Raw genomic sequence first — 15,541 nt, 5'->3', positions numbered from 1 at the left:
GTAAGAGCATTTATAGCTGGACTTGACAAATCTGACCTCTCAAACGCCCGTGGTCATAGATAATGACCGGCCACGCCTTAAAAAATACATTCCATATCTGGATACTTCAAATTAGACCCTAAATTTATATTATTACATGCAACGCAACGATTTTTGACGGAACTTCCAGGGGCAAAATTAAGCCTGGGGCAATTGAGGCTGTCAGCCCAGGAGTGGCCCAACTAACACCAACAGCTCAGCAGTTCTTTTTCCCGAATCCTATTTGGCGCCCTCAGCGCCGAATACAATGTTAATGGTACAGGGCGCATACCCCCTGTGCGACGAGGTCCGGCCAACATTCCTTTTTCTTTTTCTAAACTGATGCAAAAAAGACGTACCTGGGAGGATTCAAACCCAGCATGCAACGTGATAACCAGCCCGCCACTAAACGTTTTGTGATCAAGTACATTTTCTTACATCTTTTGTTCTTTCTTTTCTTTTTCTGTCTTTCTTTTTCTTTTTCTTTTTTTATTTTTCTTTGTACCCTTTTCTAATTCGTAAAGTTCACCGGATTTCATGAACTTTTTTCCAAAATTTTGGTGAGCTAATTTTCAAGTTCGATGGACTTTTTTCAAATGCAGTGAACTTTTCTTCAAATTCGATGAACTTTTTTTCTATAATTTGGTGATTTTTTTTTTCAAATGCGGTGAATTTTTTTCAAATTCGATGAACTCATTTTTAGGTCGATGAACCTTTTTTTAATTCGATGAACTTTTTTGAATTCGATGAACTTTTTTTAAGCCGATAAACTTTTTTTGAAATTTGATGAACTTTTTCCAAATTCGTGAATTTATTATGTAAATCAATGATTTGTTTTTTTCTGAACGAACATCACAAATACAGCCGAAAAAAAAAAACAAATGCGAGATCGTTTGATCGAACGAATGAAGGCGAGCGGGAGGGAAGCGAGGGCGTGATGGGTTAATGGGCTGGCCCACGAAGGGGGCGCGCGTGGGATCATTCTTTTAAGAATTTTGACTGATAGGAAGTCCAGCCCCAGACGTGTAGAGGCCCAGCACCAAGCTCTAGCCCATAGATCTCTCTAGACTCCACACGAGAGATTTCCACCTAACGTACGAGCCAACCCAGTTCAATGCTACCGAAAAGGATCTTTTTAGAATGACTCATCATCGGCAATCCCTATTTGGCGCTGCAAGTGCCGGTTATAAGCGTTTCTGCAAACCGGCGCATGCAGCGCACGTCCCTTTGCTGCGACTGAGCCGGCCCATGTATCTGCCTTTTCTTTCTATTAGCTCAAAAAGTGTGAGCCAGCGAGAATTCGAACTCGCGATCTGCTCTTGAACCCCAGCGACCACAACCACCAAGCCAAAGAACGACTCGTGTTTTATACTCCTTTCGTCCGGAAATACTTGTCATCAAAATGAATAAAAAGGGATTTATCTAGATGTATTTTAATTCTAGATACACCCCTTTTTGTCCATTTTGATGACAAGTATTTTCGGACAGAGGGAGTAACTTCTTTCCTTCTTTTTATTTCCTCAAGTTGCGGGAACTGCTCTGGTTTTGGGAAGCTTCCTAAACCTTTTTTTCGGTTCGTTGGTCATTTTCAGGTGCGGTTTTATTCAGGTTTTCTTTTTCTTTTCTTTCTTTTCCCTTTTTGTTTTGTTCTTTTTTTCATTTTTAAAATTCATCTTAAAAAAACCGTGTTCTTTTTCAAAATCAATGATTTTTCTTTTTCACGTTTTTTGTAAGAACCGATGAACGTTTTTCAAATCAATGAACTTTTTTCCAATTCGATGAACTCTTTTTGAAAATTGATGAACTTTTTTCCAAATCCGATGAACATTTTTCAAATTCAATGAACTCTTTTTCAAAATCGATGAACTTTTTTCGAATTCGATAAACTTTTTCCAAATCCGATGAACATTTTTCAAATTCGATGAACTTTTTCCAAATCCGATGAATGTTTTTCAAATCTGATGTATTTTTTTTAAATTCGATGAACTTTTTTTTTCAAATTCAATGAACATTTTTCAAACTCGATGAACTTTTTATGAAATTCAATGAACTTTTTTCAAATCTGATGCACTTTTTTCAAATCCAATGTATTTTTGAACTTTTTTGGAAACTTCATGCGCATTTTGGAACTCATGAACTTTTAAACAGTAATTCTGAACCTTTTTTTCAATTCATATGAACCTTTTTTTCAAATTCGTGGCTGTTTTCAATACTTTTAGAATTATTTTAATTTATATTTCTTTTCAAAATAATTTATGCTGGGTATATATAATATGTGTTAATTGAAGGAAAGGTCAAATAGTACTGGTTTCTAATTGTGGACAACGGTATGATCTCAGCCTAGTGGTTACGAGCTACTGCTGTCGATGCCTGTGTGCCGAGTTTGAATTCTTCTATTCCCAAAGAAACAGTTTCAGTATTAAAATCCTCTTTATTTTTTTCGCAGCATGGTTGCTGCGATTGTTGAGCCGGCCCAGCAGCGCGCCGCGTGAGCGCCGGTTGCAATAACGGGCGCTGAAGGCGATGTACAGGAGGTCCCCTCATCATCTCGCCCAGAAACTCTCGCAACGTCGACACCGCTTTCCTTCTGTGCGGAATGTATGTGTGCGGCTGCGCCCAACTGCCTCGGTGTTCAGATCGTCTCATCGGAGAGCAGTGCCCCTAATATGCCCTGACGGGAGAGTATCTGGTGCTATCAAGGCTTAAATGCTACCGTGTTACGGGCATATGGGCCGTCGGATTCTTAGATCGGACGGTACCTGGGAGCTGTTGGATCTGCTGGACCAATGCACAATTTTTGGAATCTTTGAAGCCTTTTTTATAAATGTTGCAGAGTTATTGAGAGTTGTCCGATCTGAGAATCCGACGTTGAGGAGCCCGTATCACGGTAGCACCTAAGGCTTGGTAGCACTGGATATTTCCCCCCTCGCGCTACCAAAAGCGACCTCAGTTAATTTACTAGCTCCGTCCTGATTTATTGGTTACATTGTATTTTGTGCCAAATTTTAACCATAAATTTAGCTAACAAAATGTTCATGCATGCCACAAAAAATTATATCATTGAAAGCTATGTTAAAATACGAATCCAACGATATAATTCTTGTTGACATGCATTAATATTTTGTTAATTAAATCTTTGGTCAAAGTTTGACACAAATTACAAAGGAGAGCAATAAACTAGGTGGTAGTATTAAGTAGTATCATCTAGCCTTTCCGCCCTAGTTACTCTGATTCAACCGAAATACACCGGCAAAAATAGGAAAATAATTCAACCGAAATAAGCTATTTGGTGATTCTATACTTCGGTCAATTTTAATTTCATTGTCAACATGAATTAGACTTAGACTATGTCCAAAGTCTTGATTTTAAACACTGAATCTTATCTTACAGCTCCAAGTCCTACTACACCGATGAAAAAAATGATGGGCTCAAACGAAGAAAGTCTTCCTTAATTTGCTACCAGCTTTTGGCATGATGCAGCCTGTTAAACTGTTACATGCATCTTTTTCTGAAATTTTCTCTCGTGGTAATGATGAGTTCGTATTTCCTTCCAACTCTGAATTGTGTACTTCTAACATGCATTGGTATGTGTCGTGGAATAGGATTAGTTTTTTTTACACCCACATGGTTTTACCCTAGACTTTGAGAAATCCTGGCTCCGCCTATGAGAGCTTCGTCGGACTCGAGGCCCATGGTGCATCCCGATGCTCGGCACGCCAACGAAGGGGTTGCGCGTCCGCCAGCGCGTTCGGATGCCAGACGGGTCCCACGGCCTCTGGCGAGGCAGCTACGACTGGCCTAACGCCGAATCCACGCATCATTTGGGTGGACACAATGGATTCCTAACGGATGGAGTCCGAGTGTAGCCGTGCACGGGCCTCTTCTCGGGCGCGGCGGAGCGCAAGCCAGACGGCCATCCCTCATTGGGGCCGCGTGGGATGAGCTCCGGGTCGACGAATCTGGAGGTGAAGGATTAGGATCCGCTTCCCGCCATGCGGGAGATGGCCGGAAAGAGCCGGAGATGAGCTTGCGTGGCAGAGGGAAGGGGAGGGGAGGGGGAGTGAAGTGGCTAGGGTTTGGTCCGGTGAGTGGATGGAGAGGAATTTATATGGGGTCGGGTAGGCCGGGTCCGACGTGGCGGGTGTGCCCGGGCGTCCCCATATCCGCCCCATATTTGGGTTGGGTATGAGGGGTGCCGGTCAGCCTGGGCGTCTGAGAGCCGTTTGAGGGGATCATCAGGGTCAAAAAACGTGACCGGACAGCGATCGGGTGGCCCGCCCGGGCATATGAGACGGGTTTGAGGCGCCAGGCTGTAGATGCTCTAAGTGTTCGGACAGAGCTTTTCGGTCGCAGTTTGTCATCCAATGTCGTCCCACATCGGTCTGCGGACCAGTCCGGACATCATTTTTTTTCGCCAACAAGGAGGGCATTACGGGACTCCGAAAACCAGCCACGTAGGACTCTGGCACCCTCGGGCCACCCAAAACCTCGTCCGGACCCGTGTCTCCATCCTTCCCTCTTTTTTTGCATCAACTTTTTATCTCGCCCACGATGTCGTTCTTCTACCCTGGGTGCCGGTCAGCCCAGGCGTCTGAGAGCCGTTTGAGGGGATCGTCTGGCTCAAAAAACGTGACCGGACAGCGATCGGGCGGCCCGCCCGGGCATATGAGACGGGTTTGAGGAGCCTGTCTGTAGATGCTCTAAGTGTTCGGACAGAGCTTTTCGGACGCAGTTTGTCATCCAACGTCGTCCCATATCGGTCTACGGACCAGTCCGGACATCATTTTTTCCGCCAACAAGGAGGGCATTACGGGACTCCGAAAACCAGCCACGTAGGACTCTGACACACCCGGGCCACCCAAAACCTCATCCGGACCCGCGTCTCCATCCTCCCCTCTTTCTTTGCATCTGCTTATCTCGCCCACGATGTCGTTCTTCTACCCTGGCCGCCTGCCAATCCCTTTCCGAAACTCCCCAACCGCCACCGTTACACACGACCTCCGCCTCTTGTCTTCAGCCGTCGGTCCAGACCCTCGTCCGTCCGGCGCAGGTACCATTCGCCCTTACAGGGGTCACAACGCCCGGCAAGTGTTCGGTGAAATGTTCGTGCTAATTTTTGTCGATCCTTCTTTTAAGCAATTGATTCGGACAGGAAGTACATATACAAGAACTACTCTGATTCGTTCGAGGAGGCAGGTGCTCGGTATCAAGCCACCCAGCTTCCTTTTTGAACCCACCCAACCAGATCTTGAGCTTGATGACACCGAGGCAACCTTCCTGGGCTGGAGTCTAATGTCTGAAGCCCATCTCCAAGACGGTGAAGGCTAAGCCTGGTGGTGTGTCAACATTATCCTCCTGCAGCGTCTCCCCATCGTCACCACCTCCGCCGCAGTTTGGGGGCGATCTTCTCATGCAATCCCGATTTTTGAATCAGGAGGTGTTCGATGTTTAACTTTCTTTGTAGGAGTCTTGAAGAACATCGAGATGTATGATTATAAATATCACCTTTATCACAAACATTTGTGATATGTAAAAAATGTGATTACAGGAATCACTTTTATGAAAAATATTTGTGGTTTGTATTTCCGACTTATTCCATCTAGTCAGAGGTAAAAGAATATTAAACATTGCATTTGTTTGTTCAAAAAGGCATAACTCTAGACAACTTCTACTAAAATAAAGTTTAACTAAAAATATGCCACCCACCTTGGGGCTCGACCCAACAAGACCACAAAGTTAAGAGCTTTGCGCTCTATCAGCTGAGCTAGACGGGCAATCTGGCCCAAATTTAAATTTTTACGTTTACATTTCAGGCAGTATTAAGTGATGCATATTATAAATGGAAGGTTAAAATAGGAAATATTTTTGGCAAGAAGGACATTGAAAAGTTCCCCGCACCTCATGGTCGCGTTGATCATAGGTTGGAGCTCCTAGAAGAAACTTAGAACTTCAGAACTTAATGAGCAAATTTCGAACCACGGAACACAACATTTCATAGTTCCATGCGCAAAACAAATCACCAATTCCCATGGCATAACACAAACCTACTACTACTAGTATGTTAAATCATATTTGTTATTCACAACAAAAGAATCATATGTTAAAACTTTACAATTGAAGGATAAAGTGAAATAAAAGATACACTTATATTAGCATCATAAAAAACCCGCAGCAAGGGTAGTTCCTGGAAAAAAATAAAGGTGCATATTATAATTGAAACCACAACTATTCTACATGCATAAAATAAAAATATTCTAAAATAAATAATACCAATAACAACGTTTGAAATAAAAAAGAGATTGAAATGATGGGGGTTAAGAATAGATTGGAACCACCCCACAAAAAGAATCTATACTGGAACAACTTGAATATGATTGAGGATTAGAAGTAGACATGCATGCCGTAGCGCCGTATTTTCTTTGAAATCTGTATTTTTATCAACCTCTTCTTTGACCTTCACGTGTTCGGTGAGGAAAATTTATGGTATTGCCCGTCCACATGATGGAATGAGTGTTATTTTGCTTGGGTTTCAGTGCTTCGAGGATAATGTTGCAACCTTTGTGAGAGGCGATAGTAATTAGATTGACATCTCAATGGTAATGGCATCTACGGTACTAGGAAGAAAAATCTCATGGCTCGGTCTAGTACATTAATCTTGACAAGGAAACCCTATCATGTGTTGATCTTCCAAAATGACTGATTATCTTGGCAGTGGTTGCGAATGAAGGTACAATAAGGAAAAGGCGTTGGATCTTGGCAGTGGTTGCCAATGACAGTACAATACGAAAGACATCGGTTCACTTGCCGTACCTCTTATCTTCGACCAAAGTGTGTGCAAATGTTTAACGATGTTAGGTTGTCACAACATTCGACTCATGCAGCTTTCCAAATGTTTGTGGGTTATCCACCTCGTGCATATTAGGTGTTATATTACTTCCAATGCATGATTCTTGGAGAACATCAATATGTAAAAGGTGTTATAGAGATCACCTTTATCAGGAATATATGTGGTTTGTACGAGATGCAAAAGGTGATTAGAGAGATCATTTTATCACAAATATGTGTGGTTCATATTTATTCCACCTAGTCCTATGTAAACGAATATGAAACAGCCTACACAAAACATTATCGCCCACCTTGGGGCTCGAACCCAAGACCACAAGGTTAAGAGCGCTCTACCAACTGAGCTAGACAGGCAATTTGTTCAAATTTCAAAATTAGGAAATATAGGGAGACAAGTTTAAGTGGTGCGTAGTTTGAATGAAAGTTTAAAATGGAAAAGATTCTTTAGCAGAAAAACTCTGAAAAGTTTCTGCTCATGTTGATCGTAGGTTACAACTCACAGAAGAAATGGACAACTTCAGAACTTAGTGAGCAAATTTCGATCCGCAAACACACAACAGTTCTTAGTGCCATGCGCAAAACAAATCACCAACGACCGACCTTTGTTCTTGGTTTTGGCTTTGGTGGAAGTGGCCACCATGAGCGTGGTAACGCGTGTCACGTTGGCGGCGGATTGCACGGTGAGGGACGCCACCCACGCAGTGAGCGGCGCGCTGGCTTTGAGCGACAGCAGCAAGTGTGAGCGTACCAGGAGTAGCGTTGAGCTGCACACGGAGACAGCGGCCGCCCAAAACGTAGGTTTTTAGCCTGGAATTTGAGACTTAATACTCGAAGAGCACCACCATAAACGAAGTCACTTATGTTGCTAGCAACTTGGAGAAGAAATACGGTTGCAATATATCCATATCAGTATTAGAACCGCGGATCAAGGTGAACTCCACACACTGGGCTACTTGTTGAGATTCGAGATCTGCAAATGCAAACAATGAACGTGCTAACAACTGCGCTGACGGGGACAAGCACCAAAACATCTATAATGCTAAACGTACAAAGAGTTACACACAAGTACACATTGACTAGGATTCTTTCTTTCTAACTAACCTCTCCCCCATGATTTTCACGGGGCTGAGCCCCTCCTCCCTCTTAATCTCCAATCAAAATCCACGTACGTGTAAAACCCCCGTAAACCTATTATGTATAGCATTACTCCCAAAACATTCAATAGAAACGGACCATCATGTGGGCAGTAATGCTACATCCACGGTATTGTACCGCGTTTTATGGAGTAGTTTTGACTTGGAACGTTGTGATAGGTTTAGGGGAAGGATTATTGATCATGTGGGAGGGATCCATGGAGCCTCACAGGATGACACGCGAAGCCTGGCGGCCAAGTCGCATGCACCTCCATTAACATCAATGTGTTTTTGTTCTTTCATGATACATTTGATTCTTTTAAGTCATATAATACTTTGATTGTCACAAAATATGGTAGGGCAAGACATATTTTCATAAAGCTTAGTGTACAAACTTCCCAACCAAATAGCTTCTTTGCATGTCTCAGAAACAGCCATATACTCGACATCAGTAGTGGAACGAGATACAACACACTGCAAAGTTCCTCTCGAACTCACAGGCCACAACACAACCACCAATGATGAAAACATAAGCTGTGAGAGATCTTCTCTTGTCTAAATCACCAGCAAAATTAGAATAGCAAAACCAACAAGTCCATCTCTAGATTTCCCAAACTGTTAATAAGCATTAGAAGTACCTCGCAAGTATCTAAAAATCCACCGTACTGCTTTGCAGTGCTCTTTCCCAGGATTAGCTATGTATCTGCTAACAACACTCAATGCACATTTATCTATGTACAACATTTGTTCTTGGACTGCATAGTGAAAAAAGAATATTGGAAGTGTTTATCTGATGTGGTTGCTTTTTTTATTCCTCAGTCGATGTCTGGCTTATGTAGGTTGTGGTCTCTTAGTTCTAAACTTGTTGTAAATAATGTGATATGTGCTTCTTGCATATGGAACCTGTGGCCATTGCGTAATGATATTTACTTCCAGGGCTCGGTCTAGGCTGATGTATGAGCCTTGTTGAGAAGGGAAAGTGTCCTGGTACTTCCATGGATGATTATGTGCAGCGATGGTCAATCATTTCTGTTATGACACACAAATAGATGAACAAATGAATGACCACCACTAAAATAGCGCCACAAACCCCACCGTCCATAGTCTAGAAGATGGCCTAAACACCAATCATAGAAAATTACAACGCTAAATATAATAAAACAAAGCCACTCACCTGGTGCTCCATCACCTGATTTCCTACATTCCAAGGTCCACATCACACCAATACATTCGATTCATCTAGCTAACTTCCATGTGGAGTTTGATGTTGCATAAAATACATAACTCTAAGTTATCCCAAATACCTAAAATAATTGGTCAAAAAAGGGTACAAATCCAGAAAGAAAATAAAATACGTGGAAGCACCAAAAAGAAATTGCCCGCCTTGGGGCTCGAACCCAAGACCACAAGGTAATGAGCCTCTATGGTGTGCTACCTAGGCAGTCCTACCATTCCAAACAGTGATCTCCGGCCCACTCGTCCTAAATCGTGGGGCTAGGATGGCTGCAGGAAAGGCAAGTTTGCTCAGGTAGCAAACAAACCATGTGCTAAGAACCTTGAGCTCTACCAACTGAGCTAGGCGGGCAATGTGATCTTTTTGACAATCTATCTATTATATAATTAAAAGGAAGATATAATCAATCCCTTAGGTTCACCCATATTACCATAAATGTTGAACAACCTACTCCATTAGTTATATAGTAAGGCCTAACTATAAAAGTTAAGATTTCTATATATAAGGTGAACATCAGTGGAAGAACTATAGTATTAGTTGTCCATATATGTCACATACGTGCCCTACAGAATCTATTTTTAGATGGTTCCCTACAAAATATTTATATGACTAAAAAAGTATAACTGATGTGGCTCTTCAACTAAAGAGAAAATTTCCTATGGATAATGACTGGGAATGTAAATTTCTTATGGTGTATGTTCGTGCTCTACCTCGTATTGAGGCTATATCAGACCACACATCCATTCTCCTAACTACTAGTTTACCACGACCACAACATAGATGCAAGTTCAACTTGGGGGGTTGCTTTGGGATGGCTTCCATGACATGGTCAAGGCGGTGCGGGTGAAACCGGTGGCCGGGCATACCCCAATGCACAAATGGAATAACAAAATGCATGCATTACACAAACTCCTTGGTGGTTGGGCTAGGCATACGGCGAGTATCTGAAAAAAGGAGAATCTTTTTCTTTTGTCTATATATCATTGGTGAATTAGAAGCTTTGGCAGAGGTTAGACCTCTATCTGAGCATGAAATCGAGATCAAGAGTCATTCGAATGCACAGATAGCTAGCATGCTGTGTGAAGAGGAACTCAAATGATACCATCATTCTAACTCTCAATTTATCCTAAAAGGTGAGTTGAATACTAGATATTTTCATGGAGTTTCCAATGGCAAACATCGGAAGAAAAGTATTCATTCCCTACAACAGGATGAGGGCACGATCGAGGGGCATGATCAACTTAAATGTTATATCACTAATTATTATAAAAATTTGTTCGGAGCCCGAGAGGATCGAAATTTTTCGATGGATGAGTCTTGAATAGATGACATCCCCCCAGGTCTCTAATGGGGAAAATGGCCTTCTAACAGCCCCATACTCCGAGGAGGATGTTAGAAACACGGTTTTCCTAATGGAGTACAACAAAGCCCCGGGTCCGGATGGTCTTCATGCTAAGTTCTATCAGAACTTCTTGAAAGTCATTAAACCGGATCTCCTACTTTTGTTTAGCGACCTACATGTTAGGCAATTAGAATAGTTTCTCTTAAACTTCGGCGACATTATTTTATTACCTACGGTTAATGAGGCTGAAAAGATACAACAATATAGACCTATTTGCCTCTTTAATGTTAATTTTAAAATATTTATGAAGGTTGCGACTATTAGGCTAAATTCGGTAGCTAAACACGTGATTCGTCCTTCACAGACTGCTTTTATGCAAGGCAGGCACATCCTAGAGGGAGTTATTATCCTTCATGAAACAGTCCATGAATTACATCGAAAAAAGGTTGAATGGGGTGGTAATCAAAATAGACTTTGAAAAAGCTTGTGACAAAGTCAAATGGCCACTTCTTTAACAGACTCTCAGAATGAAAAGATTTTCTGCAGTGGTGAACTATTGATTTAAGACCTGAGAGTTGCTCAAACTAATTTTATCAGCATTCGAGCAACTCTTAGGTCTTAAGATCAATTTTCACAAAAGTGAATTGTTTTGTTTTGATGAGGCTCAAGATAAGGCCCACCTATATGCTGAACTGTTCGGATGTGGGTAGGGCCAGTTTCTGATCACATATTTGGGGATACCGATACATTATTGAAGATTCACAAATGCTGAATGGAAACACATCGAGGAGAGACTGGAAAAAAGACTTAGCAGTTGGAGAAGTAAACTACTGTTTCTGGATGGAAGATTGGCCCTCATAAATTCAGTACTAAGTAACATGGTACTATATATGATTTCCATCCTCCAATTGCCGAAAGAAGTTTTTACATAGACTGGAGTATTTCCGATCAAGATTCTTTTGGCAAGGAGATAGCGAGAGAAATAAATATTGGCTAGCTAAATGGAGTGTAGTTTGCCATCCCAAAGACCAAAGCGGGTTGGGCATTCATGACCTTGAGATTAAGAATAGGGCCCTCCTCGGCAAATAGTTGTTTAAATTATTGATGAAAGACGGTGTATGGCAAACCCTCCTGAGGAGGAAATATGGGTTCCAAGGTGGTATCCCAAGTATACTGGAAGCTTGGGGATTCCCACTTTTGGGCGGGTCTAATGGCTACGAAGAAATATTGCTTCACTTGTGGATCCTTGTCGATTAAAGCCGACTCAGAAATTAGATTATGGGAGGACAAGTGGCTAGGAAATGCCACACTCCGGAAATAATATCTTGTTCTTTACAAGAATGTGTGTAGCAAGGGTGATACTATTGTCACGGTAATGCAATCATTTCCGCCAAATGTGTATTAGAAGAGATTTAATTGGACTCAGGCTTGAATCGTGGTACATCCTGCTCCAGCGATTGTCCGCAGTGCAATTGTAATCCAATCTATGTGCCAGTTGATAATAACAAGAATATCTGAAAGATGAAGATACCTCTTAAGAATAAAATCTTTGCATGGTATCTTCGCCGCAGAGTCATGCTTACTAAAGGTAACCTTATTAAGATAAATTAGCATGCAAGTCAGCAATGTGTCTTTTGTCACCATGATGAGATAATAAAACATTTATTCTTCAAATGCAAATTGGCCCGTTCTATATGGTCAGTCATCAAGATAACTTCTGGCTAGTATCCTCCTTGTAGCGTTGCTTATGTATTTGGCAACTGGTTACATGGGATATATCACAAGTTTAGTACTCTTGTTAGGCGTGGGAGCGATTGTCGTTATTTGGTCGCTTTGCCTATGTAAAAATGATAAGGTTCTTAATGATAAAAGTACGTCTCTGATACAGGTTATCTATAGATGTACTGGGTCTCTTCATTGATGGTCCTCTCTACAACGTGTGGAGAATTGAGACCTGTTTACGGAGGTGTATGCACGATTGGAGGATACGGCGAGGGATACTTTTACCCTACATGGGTGGCAACATGATCTTATGATTGGCCCACCTACGTTTTAGGTGTTATTCAAACTCTACATGTTTCTTTGTACTTCACCTTTTTATTTTTTGTTTGTGCAAGAGGACTTTGTTTGGCTGTGTGCATCTTAATTATGCAAAGGCCAGTGTAATACTTAAGCCCTTTAAGTAATAAATCGTCTCTTTTCAAAAAATCTAAAAACATCACATCATGTATCCTTGCTTTGTAGATTTAGAGTATTAAATATTGCTATTATTATTTCTAACACTAAGCTAGCTACGTGGCAGACAAGGTATTTCTGGCCGCGACTTCAAATGCTCCGTCGTGAACATTATTTTTTTAAAAAATGGTAAAAGAAACCGATGTGGCAACAAACATTGACGAATTGTCTTTATACGTACAAGTTTTCATGCAGAAAAAAATACTCCCCCCCCCGCCCCCCTAATAGTACATATGATTTTCTTCTCGAATATGTGCAGATACATAGACAGTTCTTCAATGTTTGTTTAAAAAACATAGATTATTTTGATTATTTTGTATTTACTGTTCATCACAGGTGCATTTGAACTCGTGAGCAGAAGACTCCTTTCGCTAAGTGGCTGGCTATTCATCTTTACTTATGTAATTCAATGCAATATGTGTACGTTAGATCAATATACATTTTTTGAGGTCGGATCAATCATCTCCTATATCACTAAGCTCTCTGGGGCAAAATCGGCCGGGAGCGATTCAAACATCGATTTTGACCGAGTCGTACGTTTCTATGATCTGGGTCTGGTGTGAGCTGGCAGTTTTGTGGGCCTTTTTGGTGAGTGTTGGGTGATACGTGTCAATTCCACGCGTCGGTCTGTCGTGGACAGAGGGGAGAGGTTGGCTGGGGAGTGCCTCAACAGAGCGGAGAGGTGGGCTAGGTTCGTTGCGCCGTCATCTTCGTCATTGGAGGAGCTCGGACGCCGACGCGCTGTGTGTGCCGCTGCCGTTGGGTGAGTATTCAATCAATCTATCCACTACCACTTTCGCAAAAAAAATCTACCCACTACCAGGAGATCGATGCTATCAGAAGAGTCATCTTGCATCTACGATCTGATTTGATATAGGAGGCCGATCCGGCAGACTTGGCTCACCGCCATCTGGATCCCGCCACCATGATCTGATCTGATGGTGAAGTGGGACCGCAAGAAAGAAGTACCCGAGAGGAGCCACGGTGGGGCCTCAAGCTCATGGGGTGCGCCCTCCACCCAAGGGTGTGCCACATGCATGTGTGGGTCCCGCGTCAGTCCCCCGAGGCCCATCTTCTGCTATATGAAGCCATTTTCCTAGAATTTTTTTTCAAAAGAAGACTTTCAGGACGAAGTGCCGCCGTCTCGAGGCGGAACCTGGGCAAGAGCACTTTTGCTCTATGATGGAGCGATTTCGCTAGGGGTACTTCCTTTGGGGAAGGGGAAATCGAAATCATCGTCATCAACAACACTTCTCTCAACATGGGAGGACTCATCTCCATCAACATCTTTACTAGCACCATCTCATCTCCAAACCTTAGTTCATCTTTTCCATCTTTGTCTGAAACCTCAGATCGGTACCAGTGGGTTGCTAGTAGTGTTGATTAAATCATATAATTGATGCTAGTTGGTTTAGTTGGTGGAAGATTATATGTTCAGATACAGATTGTTAATCATATATTATTCTCCTGTGATCATGAACATAAATATGATTTGTGAGTAGTTCCGTTTGTTCTACAGGACATGTGAGAAGTCTTCACTAGTAGAAAAATGTCCATTTGTCCCGGTTCCAGAGGCCCATTTGTCCCGGTTCTGGAACCGAGACAAAAGGGTCAGGACTAAAGCCCAATACCTTTAGTCCCGGTTCGCCTATGAACCGGGACAGATGGGCTTCCACGTGGCCGCTGCGGCTTGCCCATGCAGGAGGGCCTTTTGTCCCGGTTGGTAGCACCAACCGGGACCAAAAAGCATCCACGCGTCAGCAGTTCAGGGGCTGGGGTTTTTATATTTTTAAAGGAGGGGGGGGGGGGGGGTTGGGGTGTTTTGGGGGCTTTGTAGGGTTAATTTAGGGGTTTCATATATTGTGTTAGCTAGCTAATAAAGACAAGTGTCCTCTCTTATCTCCGTGCTTGGTCGACGCCACGTACTATAGGTATAGAGAGGACTCAACACACTAGCTATTAAGAAAATGAAGGAAACCATTAACTACACAAGATCGTCATGAACATATATAGAGAGAAGTGACCGACCTCTCCTTCTCCGAGAGATTGGTCGAACAACAAGTTTTTGTATATCTATCCGACGCTACTGGCTACATATATACAATATAAGATCTCTTACAATTCCCTAAAATCTAATGTCAAATTCCACATTGTATTCTCCGGCTTTATTTATGACGTGGTCAAGAAAGAATCTCGCCAATTCCTCTTGAATTGCTTGTATGCGATCTTGTGGTAGGAGTTCATTCCACATCTGCCATATCTAATTTGAAGAAGGGGGTCAATACTTATATATGAATGAAACTCAACACAAATGATGGTAATAAAATAGAATTGTGGCAATTATTGCTTACGCACTTCAAATTGTTTTTTAGAGTAACCCCGCTTAGAGGTCGTCGAGTTGTAGATGTACTTGCAAACGTAGTATCCACAATAATCATTCCCGGGTTCCTGCCACAAGCACTTTACGAGAAATAGAGGTCAATCAAACTGATAATCAAGCATTGTAAATGGTATTGATGAAAGTAGCTAGAATCAATGGGAGATGCGCGGAACTAGCTAGTAGTACTTACTTTCGGGGGTGTAAATCGTAGCTCCCCCGGCAGTCCCAGAGCTTTTGCGGTGAACTCTTTCCAAACCAGGCAAGACAAAGAAAATAATTACTTGATATCAGGAAATGAACAAAGTTTCCTATATGGTGCGATAATGATCAATTGAACTTACTTCTAGAGCATTTCA

The 15,541-nt window shown here is 42.2% G+C and overlaps 1 non-coding gene across 1 annotated transcript; it reads right to left on the bottom strand.

Moving 5' to 3' along the window:
- Positions 1-9,370: 9,370 nt before the first annotated feature.
- TRNAK-CUU (transfer RNA lysine (anticodon CUU)) lies at positions 9,371-9,579 on the bottom strand. The gene is made up of 2 exons: positions 9,543-9,579; positions 9,371-9,406 (listed from the first exon to the last, which is right to left on the bottom strand). It is a non-coding gene; the product is annotated as a tRNA-Lys (tRNA).
- Between the last annotated feature and the right edge of the window lie 5,962 nt (positions 9,580-15,541).

This window comes from Triticum aestivum, chromosome 3A (assembly GCF_018294505.1).
Source record: "Triticum aestivum cultivar Chinese Spring chromosome 3A, IWGSC CS RefSeq v2.1, whole genome shotgun sequence".
NCBI classification, from domain to species: Eukaryota; Viridiplantae; Streptophyta; class Magnoliopsida; order Poales; family Poaceae; genus Triticum; species Triticum aestivum.
This window is presented reverse-complemented; position numbering and strand designations above follow the sequence as displayed.